General features: G+C 35.7%; 1 protein-coding gene across 5 annotated transcripts in view; it reads right to left on the bottom strand.

Annotated features, from left to right (window-relative positions):
- The window catches only part of BABAM2 (BRISC and BRCA1 A complex member 2), a 387,982-nt gene that overhangs the window by 286,588 nt on the left and 88,283 nt on the right, over positions 1-13,111 (bottom strand). The window lies entirely within an intron of this gene.

The following is a 13,111-nucleotide window of genomic DNA, read 5'->3' as shown; positions in this document are numbered from 1 at the left end:
ACCCATGCTGAAACTTTAATGTCATCTTTGACCTTACCCGTACTCTTTACACTCATGAAACAAGTCATCTCAATTTTTCCTCCAAAGTGTTTCTCACATGAATACTTCCTGCTGCGATCAGTTCAACTCAGGCCCCGCTTAGTCCATACACTGATGCATCCAAAGAAGAAAAAAAAATTTTAATGGAGGTGCTGGGGATTGAACCCAGGACCTCATGCATGCTAAGCTTGCACTCTACCACCAAGCTATTTCCCTCCCCACAAAGAACAAATATTTGAACTCTGCTCTAGGCACTGTTAGGCATGAAAAATCAAACAAAGAACTCTGTTCTTAAAGAGTACAACAGACTAGAAGAATTTATTACCATATCCTCTTAACTGGTCTCCCAATAACAGTCTCCCTCTAGCCCATAATACAAACTATCATAAAGTAAATCTTCTAAAGTACTGCTTTGCCCCAAAACATCCTAGCTCAAAAAGTTTAAATGGTTCTCTAATGTCAAATGGAGTAAAAGTAAACTTTTCAAATTGGTATGTAAGGCCTCCAAAATACAGTGTTGCTGCTCATTGACCCACCCTTCTTTCTATCTACAAGCTGATACCAATTTTCTATTCCAGCCAATACGATCAGCTCGCTGACCTCCAAACTATGACACCTAGTTGAAATGCTCTTTCCCCTTGCTCAATTCTTACCTATCCTTTATGAGCCCTCTTACTTACTTATTTCTCTTGCATGAAGCCTTCCCTAATAAATCCAGTACACACTGATCATTGTTACTTCTGAAATCTAACAATACTGATTGTTTATGCCATTCACTGAGCATTTAACTGTAGTCTTATATTGGTTTTGTTTTTCCATTAATTTTTAAAATTCCTAATAAACTCATGGTACAAGAGAGGCACTGTGATACACACCATGTCAATACAAAGATGGTTATCCTCAAGGAGCTTACATTTAGTGAGGGAGACAGAATTTATACACAGAACCACAAACACACAGCAGTACAAAGTAAGTACGTATTCCTGAGCTTCCCAAATACCTTGTAAACATTCAGAGAATGAGCATGCTCTCATAGTTATTTCATGTCTCTGACAGGGCAAAGTACAATACATACAGAATATATTCAAGAAATGCTCAACATATGAAAGAAATTCTCTGAACTGGGTATCTAACTACCGATAAAATCTACGGTAAAGAATAAAGTATGAAGAGTTACTTCTATCACTTTCTGTAGGGAATAAATATGAACAATAAAATATACCCTTCAGAAGTTGGGTGTGGAATTAAATTACCAAAACAGTATAATCACTACCTCTCCTTCACCCTACTCACTATCATCATCTCTGGTTTTCAACTATGTCTGCTACAATTTACGAACTTTCTTCAAATGTGCTAACTATAAACCATTAACCCAAGCCAAGACTAAGAGGTGCTAGCAAAGACAATATGAATGTCCCGATTACTCATTCTTATTCAACTATACCCAGCATGCACAATTCCTCAGGAGAATATATACATTAAAGATGTGTTTTTTAAAGTCTTACAGTTGACTTACTTTAGTGAGTTTTAGAAAAAAATTCCCAAGTTAATAGAACAGAGGCATTCAAGTTTTAGAAAAAGCCAAGATAGAATCTATTGTGCCTTGATGTTCAAAAATTAATAGCATGCTAAATTCCAATAGAAGAAATTTTATTACTTTGTTACTACTAAAGGAGGACACAAAGCTGGATTTTCAATTTCTCAAAGGAGCATTGTCAGTAATACATATTTCCAAACCACTAAACATTAGAAATCTGATCCAAGGATATCCACTTTTGCCAATTCTATTCAACATTGTACAGGAGGTTCTAGCCAGGGCAATTAGGCAAGAAAAAGAAATGAATGGCATCTAGATTGGAAAGAAAAAGTAAACTTATCTCTATTCACAGATGACATGATCTTGCATATAGAAAACCCTAAGGAATTCACACACACACAAAAATTCTATGAGAATTAATAAACAAGTTTCACAAGGTTGCAAGATACAAGAGAGATGTACAAAATCAACTGCTTTTCTATACACTACCAATGAACAATTCAAACATGAAGTTAAGAAAACAGTTTAATTTACAACAACACCAAAAGAATAAAATACTTAGAAATAAACTTAATAAGAGAAGTGTTAAGACTTGCACGGTGAAAACTACAAAACATTGAAAGACATTAAAGAAGGCCTACATATATGGGAAGACATCTCACGTTCATAGATCAGAAGACTTAATATTGTTAAGATGGCAATACTACTGAAATTAATCTACAGATTTCATGCAATCCCTGCTGGCTTTTTTGGCAGAAACTGACAAACCAATCCTAAAAGTTACATGGAAATGCAAGGGGTCCAGCATGGCCAAAAAGTAATCCTGACAAAGAGCAAAGCTGAAAGACTCAAACTTCCCAATTTCAAAACTTATCACAAAGCCACAGTCATTGAGACAGTGTGGTACTGACACAAGGACAGACATACAGATCAATGGAATAGAATTCAGAGTCTGGAAATAAACTTTCATATTTATAGTCAACTGATTTTTGGCAAGGGTGCCAAGATAATTCGAAGCAGCAAAGAAGAGTTTTTCATCATTCCACACCCATTAGGATGACTACTAAAAAAGACAGAAAGAGACTAAAACAAGTGTTGGCGAGGCTGTGGAGAAACTGTAACCCCTGTGCACCACTGGTGGGAATATAAAAGAATGCAGCTGCTATGGAAAGCAATGTGGCAGTACCTCAAACATTTAAAAATAGAATTACCATATGATCCAGCAATTACACTCTCGGTATATACTCAAAAGAAGTGAAATCAGCGTTAGTGTCTCAAAGAAATATTTTTATACCCAGATTCACAGCAGTATTATTCACAATGGACTAAAGGAAACTAACCAAGTGTCTGCTGACAGATGAATGGATAAACAAAATGTGGTATACATATACAATGGAATAATAATCAGCTTTAAAAAAGGACATTCTGACACATGGTATAATAGGGATGAACCTTGAGGACATTATGGTAATATAAGCCAGACATAAGAAGACAAATACTGTACAAGTTCACTTATATGAGGTACGCAGAGTAGTCAAATTCATCGAGGCAGAAAGGAGATTGGTGGTTGGCAGGAGCTGGGGGAAGGGAGTAATGGGGAGTTGTTGTTTAATGGGTACAGATTTCAGTTTCACAAGATGAAAAGAGCTATGGAGATTGCACAACAATATAAATGTAGTTAACATTACTGAAATATAGAAACATTACTTAAAAACTATTAAGACAGTAAATTTTGTGTTATTTATTTTACACAATTTAAAAAACTTCAAGTAAAAGAGTCTGCTATAGACTGAATGTTTGTGTTCCTTTAAAATTCACGTTGATAACTAATCCCCAGTGTGATGGTATTTTGAGGTGGGCTTTTGGTAGGTGATTAAGTCATAAGGGCAGAGCCCTCATGAATGGGATTAGTGCCCTCATAAAAGAAACCCAAGAGAACCCCTTTGTCCGCTTCTGCCATATGAGGTTACAATGAAAAGGCAGACTGTCTATGAATCAGGAAGAAGACCCTACCCACTGAATCTGCCAGCACTTTGATTCAGACTTCCCAGCCTCCAAAACTGTGAGAAATAAATATTTGTTGTTTTAGCCACCCAGTGTATGGTAATTTGTTACAGCAGCCTGAAGAGACTAAGAGTCTTTCCAACAAATAATGCTAGGACAATCAGAGAGCCACATGCAAAAGAACAAACTTGAGTCCCAACTCATACCATATACAAAAATTAACTCAAAATGGATCAAAGACCTAAGTGTAAGAACAAAAGTATAAAAATCTTCAAGGAAAACATAAGAATAAATCGTTACAACTAGGCAATGTTCTCTTAGATGTGAAATCAAACGCAGAAGCAATAAAAGTAGGTAAACTGGACTTCATAAAAATTTAAAACTTTTTTCCTTCAAAGGACACTATCTCGAAAGTGAAAAGACAACCCACAGAATGGGAGAAAATATAGAATTTGGCAAATCCCACATCTGATAAGGCAGTTGTACCCAGAATATAAGGAACTCTTATACCGTAACAATAAAAAGGCAAATAATCCAATTTAAAAATGGGCAAAGGATTTGAATAGACATTTCTTTAAAGAAGATAAAGAAGTGGTCAATAAGCACATGAAAAGATGCTCAACATCATTAGTCACTAAGGAAATGAAAATCAAAATCAAAACCACAATGAGATACCACTTCACACCCACTATGATGGCTACAATCAAAAAGACAAATAATGACAAGTATTGGTGAGGCTGTGGAGAAACTGGAACCCTCAGATACTGCCAGTGGGAATACAAAGAGGTGCCATCACTTAGGAAAATAGTTTGGTAGTTTCTGAAAATGCTAAACATACAGTTACCTCATGACCCACCAATTCTACTTCTCGGTATATATCCAAGAAAAACAAAAACATATGTCCACACAAAAACTTGCACGTGGATGTACAAACATTATTCACAAGAGCCAAAAAGTAGAAACAATCCAATGATCATCAGCTGATAAACAGATAAATAAAATGTGGTATATACATACAATAGAACATTTTTCAACTATAAAAAAGTACTGACACATGATACAATGTGGATAAAGTTTGAAAACTTCATGCTAAGTGAAAACAGCCAGACACAAAAGGCCACATATTGTATGATTATTGGGAAATACCACTTATATGAAATGTCCAGAATACATAAATCCATAGAGACAAAAAGTAGATTACTGGTTGCCAGGGGCTGGGAAAGGGAGGAATGGGGAGTGACTGCTAACGAGTACAAAGTTTCCTTTTGTGGAGATGAAAATGTTCTGGAATTAGTGTTGATGGTTGCACCACTCTGTGAATGTATTAAAAACCACTAAATTGTACACTTCAAAGGGTGAACTGCATGGTATGTGAATTATATCTCAATAAAGCTCTTATTTTTTCAATCTGATGCAAAAATCCATCCCACTTTAATCCAAACTTAAACACAAATAAAGTAGGAAGTGTTTACTCAATGGCTACAAGTAAATTTATTTTTTTATAAATAAAATCATCTCAAAAACGCAACTGGAGAATTCTCCATTTTAAAAAAAAAATGCAGTGAGTTCTTTTTAAAAGCAAAGAATGCTTTTATAAGATGAATACTTACAAAGATCTTTATTTTTTCAAGAAGTTTCCCAAATGGGTCCTTTTAAAGGAGAGTACTGGGGAGTGTTACTTTTTAAACTTTTTAACTGACTGAAAAATTAAATAGTCAAAAGTATTTGAATATGTGATGAATTTTTTAAGGGAAACAATGTATAGCAATTATTATACCCTCAACGGAAAGGATCCTATTAGGGGGAAAGAGAGTAACTATATTATACATAGTAAAAATACTATACAGGTATTTTTCAAAACAAATAAATTTAAATATCTTTCAGAATCTCACTCTTAAATTTCAGACTTTCTCAAATTCTCACCTTCAACCTCAAAGAACTCCTAAAACACTTTACCTTAATACTCTATAGCCTCTTTGGAATAAAATGTGGCATTATTTCCTTGCTTGGGAGAAGGGTCAGTAAATCAGTCAAGAACATTTATTAAAAACCTACCATGCACAGATGTACATTCTGGACACCTGGGGAGTTATATAGGAAGTAGAAAACATAGTCCCAGACCTCAAGGCAGAGATGTGGAGAAAAGACCAACACAAATCATGGAGAAGAGCAATAATATCGCATTTCCTTTATTTCACCCTGGAGAGGATGATACGAACACAGAGTAACAGACTACAGGGATACTGCTTACTTCAACTTTTCATTAAAAGGAAGAGTCGGCAAGAGAACAAAGAAATTAAAATAGTATCAGAGGTGATATAAGATGAGGTTTAAAAGAAAGAAAGAAAGAAAGAAAGAAAGAAAGAAAGAAAGAAAGAAAGAAAGAAAGAAAGAAAGAAAGGAAGAAAGAAAGAAAGAAAGAAAGAAAGAAAGAAAGAAAGAAAGAAAGAAAGAAAGAGAAAGAAAGAAAGAAAGAAAGAAAGAAAGAAAGAAAGAAAGAAAGAAAGAAAGAAAGAAAGAAAGAAAAAGAAAAGAAAAGAAAAGAAAAGAAAAGAAAAGAAAAGAAAGAAAATACCTAAAATGGCTAGAAGTGTATAAATATCTAACAGCAAAATGGCAGTTTCAAGTCCATTCACGACTCCCTGAAAATCACTGGGCTACGACTTTCAGACCAGCGGGGCAGGAGATCTTCTCCTTGAAAACACACATCTACAGTTCCTCAAAGAAACCAGAAGAGGTGTAAGGAAGTTTGTATTTACACGCTCATGCCTTGGCAGCTGGCCCTCTTTAGAACATATCAGCATCATCTCAGAAAGGCCCAATCACCAGACCTGCAGAGTGAACCACATGTCTTGCTACGGAAGAAATACAGCTTGTTCACAAGCTCCTTTCCTTATTCTTACCAGCGAATAGTATCCTCATATTTTGTCTCTCTTAAAGCTTAAATAACTGCTAGGAAAACACAATATCAAAGAAACAATTCAAATGGTAAATAACTAGAGTTTTGCCAATGATGGAAGAATTATTCCTATCAGTTGCTACATAAAGAACGATTATTTACTGAAACTCCAACTATAAGAAGTAAGGGCCAGAAAAGAATCTTGTGGAAGTGCCAGGCTGAAGGAGATTTTCAATGGAAAAGTAGGTTTAAGAAACAGTTTTACAAAGATTCTGGAGAGGTAACACATTTCCAAGAGTTAGTTCTAACTCTTGATAGCGTCTCCTTACACTGAAATAAACTCTCTCTTTCTCTGAAAATTTCATCCACTAGTTCTTAGGAATTTGTGGAATGAGTCTAGTTTCATTTTAATATCATAGCTCTTCAACCATTTGCAAGCAGCTCTTGTGACCCCTCTCTCAACCCCACCATGAGTCACCCCTTGACCAAGCTAAATACCCCAGGTTCTCTCACTAGTCCTCTTATGATTTGGTCTCCATTTCCTTTATCATCCTCTCCTCTCTCTTCTCTGCATGTATACCAGTTTGTCCTCAGTCCTCTCAGAGAGTAATACCCAGAAATAAGCATAAGATTTCAGGTGTGCTCTGAAGAACACAGAATCAAGTTAAAAAAAAAAAAAATCCCTGCCTTCATTTCAGATACTAAACTTCTATTAATAAATATACTGCAGATTGGAATGGCTTTTCTGGCAGTCATATCAACGTTAACTTATGCTTCCTATCAACTAAAAGCCCCAAAGCTTTTACATATACACTAATGCTAAGCCATATATCCCTCATTCTGAATTTGGACAGCTGGATTTCGGAAGCCATTTCAGAATTTTAGATTTATCCCTATTACATTCCAATCTGGTTAGATTTACCTCTCTATTTACAGCCCATCATAATATTGTTAGGTTCCATTCCAATTTGGGGTAGGCACCCCCAGTTTCAAGTTATAAAGAGATTGGCTAAGCATGCTTCTAGAAAACTCTCTCTCTGGCAGCCACAGTTCAATTATCAGTACCTCTTGGGTGCAGTCCATTTAAACAATAATATTTACCCCAAAATACTATGAACCTAAACATTAATCACAAGGATATCATAAAGAAACTTACCAAGTGCCTCAAAGATATACTCCGTTTTCCCTACAAATTCAGAGATACCATCAGTAATTCCATAGTACAGCACACTTTTTTGTCTTGAGAGGTAAAATTTCTTTTCCTATATTAAGGAAGAGACTATAAAGAATTAAATCTGAAAGTTGATATAATTTGCATGAAACAGGCCCTCAAAAAATATCTGTAGAAGAAAGGATGGAAGTGGAGGGGAGATTAAACTGAGACCATTCAAATTTCCCCCCTTTCCTTATAATACTTCCTTGTATCAGATCCTTCAGCCTGAGGCCACATCTACTCCTTCTTCATATTTCTAGTATCCAAAGCTGTGCTGTGCAACAGAAATATAATACAGCCATATGCATAGCTTTAAACTTAGTAGTAGCCACATGAAAAGAGTAAAAAGGGTAAGAGACAATTCTCAGGAAATTAAGCTACATGAGTCGTAGGTATATCAGAAGGAATTTGCTGTGCTGCTGATTCTAAGAAACTCAGACTAATTAAAAAAGGGGTATAATGTCCCATCTTCAAATGCTCTAATATGTTTTCAATGAACCTTTAACCTTGAATTTTTGTATTCTTATTTCAGTGCATAAAATAACAATATCTTAAGTCAAATGCTATGAATTAGCATTACTTTATTGAGCAATAAATATTCTACTGCACAAAATTGTAGTCTTAATGATTTTGTAATGCATATTCACAAAATGTCTCATTAATATAATTTATTACCAATTCTTTTTTAATAACTACAATGCATCTGATACCACAAAAAGAAAGTCTGCTTTTTTCAACTTTTCTCTGACTTTTTTTGTAGTTTTAAAAAGTAGTTAGGAATTAAATATAATTTTTAAACAAATCAGTAATGATGACTGTCATGAAATAGTGAAACCTAATGTTAATTAATTTTGGTTAATTACATGAGGTGTCTGGTTTATATATGGTTTATACAGAGGCCCAGGCCAGGACCCTCTAAACTACTATGTATTTACATTTCATTTTCTGTAAACTAAATATCATAGTGAGAAAGATTAAAAGACTGGTTTAATGTACAGATTAAGGAGCTTAGCATTTACAGAGAAGAAGAAGAGATACTGTCATTTGGAGGATACTATGGAAAAAATCTTGAAATGTGAAGCAATACCAAAGAAATGGTAACTGACTATTCTATACTTGAAGCTTAAGAAAAGAGAATGTAACTGTAAAGATTTACGTTGAACTGGCAGAATAAAAGAGACTTTTTTTTTCACATTTTCTAAAGAGATAATTTTCACTTATTAATTCACTTAATACCTCAAAAATATTAAACATATGCAATACTCTAAGTCACGTCAGTAACAGAAAAAGAATTAAGAGATTCTGCTCCAATAAAGTTTGCAATCTGGAAATACGCTCTTAGAGGTAAGACATTTATGAAAATAACTATAAATGCTAATAAATTATTGATTCAGGATTGGATCAATCAATGGATACTAAAACCGTTAGACAAAAGGTTTTTCGGGAACAGGACACTCTCAAATATCACCCTACAGATAACACACTGCAATAGATAAAAAGTATCTTTATAACAGAGAAATCTGGAAGATACCACTTTACTTTAACCACATAGTAAAACTTAGCAGCACCAACAATGTAACAAATGGACATCATGGACAGTGTGATGAGTACACTGAGAAGGACATAACATCACCTGTTTAGAAAGCTTGACAAACATGTTTAACCTAAAAACAATCATGAAGAGATAATCAGACAAACCAAACTGTAGAACATTCTCATGCTACAAAACAACAGGCATGGAGTCTTTAAAACCATAGATATCATGAATGACTTAAAAAAATAGGTAAGAGAACTGTTCTAGATTAAAGAAAATAAAAGAGATATGAGCAGTAAAAACAGTGCATGATCTATCCCTGGATTACAAATCAGAGGATAAAAGCTAAAAGGACATTAACGGGCAACTGTAGCAATATAAATATGGACCACATATATTAGATAATATTATTGTATCAATGTTAAATTTCTTGAGTGCAATAAAGGCACTGAGATTCTGTAGAAGAGACATGTCCTTTTCATGGGAGATACACATCGAAGTACTAGAGGTAAAACATCAGAATGTTTGCAACTTACTTCGAAATGGTTCTGAAAAAAAAATTTAGACATATAGATATAAATACACATCTACATCCGCATACATATGCACATATGTGTGTGAATAGAGAGAGTGAGAAATAAATATGGCAAAATGTTAACAACTGACAAATCAGATAAAGGGTTTACAGATGTTCATTGTATGATTCTTTTAAAAATTTTAGAGGATAGATGTTATGTTTAAAAATAACAACTTGACAGAAAAAAAAACAGTTCCAGGTAAAAACTGATTAGTGTCACAATAAACAGACAACATGCCCTGGAAATTGTGAAAATGTCGGAACTGGTAAGGAATATAAGAGACAGCTTCACCAAAGAAGTGGCTCTTGAGCTGGATGTTAGATAACAAAAACAATTTTGAAAGAAAAAATTTTACAAAATACAGTAACACATTCTTCCATAAAAAATGAAACAGTGTAGAATATATACAAAAAATTAAAGAAGGAAAGGATTTAGAAATGAGGCTATGAAGGGAACAGCATGAGCATAAGCAGAGTTGCAGGAAACCCAAAGCACATCCAGCTGCATCGTGCCCCACCCACGGCCCACCCCAGAGCTCACCTGTACCTCTGAGCTCCTGTACACCAGAGGTTCTCAACCTCGGGCCCACTGACACTTTGGGCCAGATAATTCTTTGTTGTATAGACCACTCAATGAGTTACAGGATGTTTAGCAGTATCCCCGGCCTCGACCCAGTAGATCCCAGCCAGAAATACTCTCTTCCTCCCTCAGTAGTGACAACCGCAAACGTCCCCAGATATTGCCAAGTGGTCTCAAGGAGCAAGACAACCTCCCCACCCCAAACCCCACTCTCATTCTCTTACTTCCCCTCCTCATCTCACGACCCCCTACCTCATCCAGCCCCACTCACCCCCCTGTCCTAGAAACCAGTGGCTACCCAGCTCAAGTAACTTCATCTGTCTGCCAAAGGGCATTCTCTGGCCTAAAAGGGAGCTCGGCCAGCACCAAAAAACAAAACAAAACAAAACAAAACAAACAAGACAGGCTATGGTGCCTGAAAGTGAATGACATTAAGAATAAAGGATGAGAACAGATACATATAAACAACTTCCTAATTTCTTTGCCCTTCCTTGGGACAATATTGAGGAGTTCTACACAGCTGGGAGGTTAAAAGTCAGATCTAACCTCATCTGCCCAAGGCAATAACCCACTCATTTATACACCCTTTTTTGGCTTTTCTCCCCCATCCCCCTTGTCATTCTTCCCTACCTCCTCACTGTGCTTCCAGGGGTCACCTTCCAAATAAACTATATGTACCCAAATCCTTATCTCAGGCTCTGCAATTTTAGGTAACCAAAGTAAGGCAGAAAATTTGGCTGTTCAATGAAGAAATGCACATTTCTCCTGGAGAAATGAAATGTTTAGTATCTAACCATGACTGGGTGGGATGTTCCAAAATCACAACTCTGCAAGTTCTGTTCTGCTCAGCATTCAGTCTGACCCACTCAAGTCCTGTGCCCTGAGACAGGGCTTCGGTGCTTCCACTTCTACCCCACAACCAGAAAAGGAACACAGCATGCCTGCATCCAAAAGGCAAAAAAGGAAGGAAAGACTAAAAAACAAGGTTATTTCAAATAGAGGAGAAGGGTTCAAGCTACTAAAGCTATCTGATGTACCAACCTAATCAAACCCAGATTGATTGTAGCTTGAGATCTGAGAGAATCTGGCTCAGCAACTCACTAGAGACAGACACACAATTTTGCAAAGAACAACAATTTTTTACAAAAAATTGCTTCCCCAGTTGTTCCCTGGAGAGAGAAGAAGAGTGAAAAGGCTGGCCTGAGGCCCAGAGTGAAAAAAGTACAAGATGAGCCTGGAACATCTAGTCATGCCAGGAAGCAAGAAAGCTATCAAAGGCTTCTGGGGTCATATCAACAAGATTCAGGAACACCACGAAGAGGCTCTCACTGGCCAGAGATCGGTCCCTGCAAATGTTAACAACAATAAGTGTAATGAGCTTAAAATACATCAATAACCAATTAACCACGAGTTAATAATGATATGCTAAAAAAATTAAGTTATCTTTGGAAGATGCAAAGGAAACTACTCATTATTTTGAAAATCAGAAAAGAGAAGAATCAAGCATTTAGTCTATTCTTCTAAAGGGACTGTACTCAGGATCAACAAACAGCCGATCAGAAAAAACTTCTCTTTACAGAAGTACTTCAGCCAATAAAAGAAGAAGAGATGATAGAATATCACCATTTTGTAACTCTTAACAAATGAATGGATCTAAATAAGCAAAGACCATTAAAGGATGCTACCTCAAAAGACAGCCAGATGTTACAGGCCTCCTAATGGGAGACTATGTTATACCGTGAAATATTCTTGGCAAAAATAAATAAATAAATAAGCATGAATCTGATTAAGCTTCTCGACCGAACTGTGGATTCATACAGGATATAGAGGAGCAAAGAAACATACTAAACGACATGGCTGAAATCAACAAAATTCAGACAGGGGAAACTCTGTAGGACAAGTGGCCTAATTTCTTCACAAATAATTTTAAAATAAAGAAGAAAAAGAAGAGAGAAAGAAAGACTGAAGAAGGAGGAAGAGGAGAAAAGAAAACGGGAGGTAAAAGACCATGAGGAGGAAAAAGAGGAGGAAAAATGAGAAAGAAGGAGGGACAGGGATGAAATCACTGTAAATAACATATCAACCTACTGCAATGTATGCACTGTAAGTATCCAAACAAACTGTAACACACACACACACGTTTTGTTTACATATATATGTGGAGTATGTATGTATATATGTATCTGTGTGCATATACCAACCCAGGGAAATTTGAATACTGCCTGGTAATGAAAGATTTTAGACTTAGTATTGACTTTTTAAAGAGTTACGATGACAGTAAAGCTATGTTTTCAAAAGACTCATTATCCCCTAGCGAAATAAATGGAATATTTATGGATGATGTGATATGACACTTTGGATTTGTTTCAGAATAATCTGGGGAAAAGTTGACGGCGGACTCGTAAAACATAACTGACCATGGATTGAGAATTGTGAAGCTAGGTGTTAGGTACCTAGGAATTCATTACACCTTTCACCCTACTTTTGCATTTGAAATTTTCAAAAAAAAAATTTAAGTGACTTTCTCAAAGACTCCACTTATTGACACCAGACTTGAACTCTGATGGCAAACAATATAATTTGTGCTGAAATAATTTTCATTCAGCAGACATAGAGTTGGAAGAAACCTTATAATGAAGGCAATCACATAATTTATCACTCAAACTGGGACACCTAGAGTGGGAAAGAGGGCGTTATTAATTATTAACCAGGACAAGAGATGTAAAGA

The sequence above is a fragment of the Camelus bactrianus genome, chromosome 15, assembly GCF_048773025.1.
Source record: "Camelus bactrianus isolate YW-2024 breed Bactrian camel chromosome 15, ASM4877302v1, whole genome shotgun sequence".
NCBI lineage: Eukaryota > Metazoa > Chordata > Mammalia > Artiodactyla > Camelidae > Camelus > Camelus bactrianus.
This window is presented reverse-complemented; position numbering and strand designations above follow the sequence as displayed.